Genomic DNA, 1,915 nt, shown 5'->3' with positions numbered 1-1,915 from the left:
ATTTTATAAATAGATGGAAAGAAAATATCATTTAAATATATATATCGTAACACAAGAGAACGTCAATGTCTCTTTAAACAATAGTATTCTTCACTAGGAATGGCAAAAAACCTGTCAAAATAAGTAACCGAAAGTATTATTTAAGATAGGAAATTAAATATGAATTTACAAAATATCTATGAAGATAGACTTAAGTATCCACCGGACAAAAATTCGTTAAATTCTTGCGAATATAAAGTTACCTAATTATCCATATATATATATACATACATATATATATATATATGTATAAAATTCTATTAATTTATATTAGATTATTTTTTATTTTTTTATTTTTTAAACAATGATGAAGGCGAGAAAGAGAATACCGGCGGTTTCAAAAACTTCCGTTATTTTTTCAATGTATTATTTTAGCTACCGTATATGCTACTTTAATGTCTGTAACTCGAGCTTTGACTAGATCTCTGAAACAATACACAATACTAAGAAATTGAATTTCATTCCGTATTTACTACTGCAACACAAGATGATATGATGAGTATTCTTTTTCTATAAAATTAATTTTATTATATTCAAACTTGGGTAACAACATATTAAAAATTAGACAATAAAAGTAACATTATTATATATTTAATATATGAGATACTTCAAACACACGATAATATAAAGATTACAATACATAATACATCAAGCCTTGTACTATCATACCAAATACTTTTTGACTTTGTCTTCAATGAAACCTCATGCGAAGGCGTTTATAGTTAGTTGTTTTTAAATGAAATTACAAACCAAATATTGGTATGTGTCATGTTACTCAATTGAAAAAAATTTGATATATTTGTTAACTAATAGTTACAAACGTTGATATTAAATCTTCACATAAAGAATTACGTTAGACATTTTTGTCTAAGTTTTCACTCAGCTAACAATACAATCAAAACCTTATTCTTAAGCAAAAGATAATTATTAAAAAGTAACACAATCACATATATGCAGAGAGATATAATAAATTGCATCATATGGCTACGCTGCGGAGAACAACAGTTTCAATAGTGAGACCAGGACCAAACCCAAAAAGTACACCCCAATCAAGTCCTTCTCCGGTAGTTTTAAGTCCTGATTCAAGTGACTTCTTTCTCATCAAATCCATAATGAAGAACACACACGCACTTGACATGTTACCATAATTGCTAAGCACATCTCTGGTGGCTTTCATCTTCTCTGGCTTCAAGTTCACCTTCTCTTCAACTTGGTCCAAAATTGCACGTCCACCAGGGTGTGCAATCCAAAATATTGAGTTATAATCAGATATACCTAATGGATCAAAAGCTTTACTGAGTGCATCATTGATGTTTTGTGAAATAATATCCGGAACACTCTTGTTAAGATAGAATGTAAGTCCAACTTCACGAAGGAGACCACCGATGGCTCCATGGCTGTTAGGGACAAGTTGTTGATCAGTTGAAACAATCTCAAAGAGAGGATTCTCAACCTCTGGAACAGGATCAGAACCAATGATAATCGCAGCAGCTCCATCGGCAAACAATGCTTGCCCTACAAGACTATCCATGTCTGTCTCACTAGGACCACGAAAAGTGACTGAAGTATTTTCAGAACAAACAATAAGCACACGAGCATCCTTGTTGTTTTCAGCCAAGTCCTTAGCCAAACGAAGGACAGTGCCGCCAGCGAAGCAGCCTTGGTGGTACATCATGTACCTCTTGACGCTTGGGTCGAGCCCTAAGAGTACGATGAGTTCGTAATCAACGCCAGGCAACGCAACACCGCTGGTGGTGCAGAAGATCAAATGTGTGATCTTAGACATTGGCTGACCCCATTCCTTGATTGCCTTAGTTGCAGCCTCTTTTCCAACCCTTGGTACCTCCCTGATCATCATGTCTTCCCTTGCATCCAA

At 34.0% G+C, this 1,915-nt stretch overlaps 1 pseudogene; it reads right to left on the bottom strand.

Moving 5' to 3' along the window:
* LOC107638904 lies at positions 805 to 1,838 on the bottom strand (annotated as a pseudogene).

This window comes from Arachis ipaensis, chromosome B04, assembly GCF_000816755.2.
Source record: "Arachis ipaensis cultivar K30076 chromosome B04, Araip1.1, whole genome shotgun sequence".
Lineage (NCBI taxonomy): Eukaryota > Viridiplantae > Streptophyta > Magnoliopsida > Fabales > Fabaceae > Arachis > Arachis ipaensis.
The sequence above is the reverse complement of the archived record's forward strand: the minus strand, read 5'-3'. Positions and strand labels throughout refer to the sequence as shown.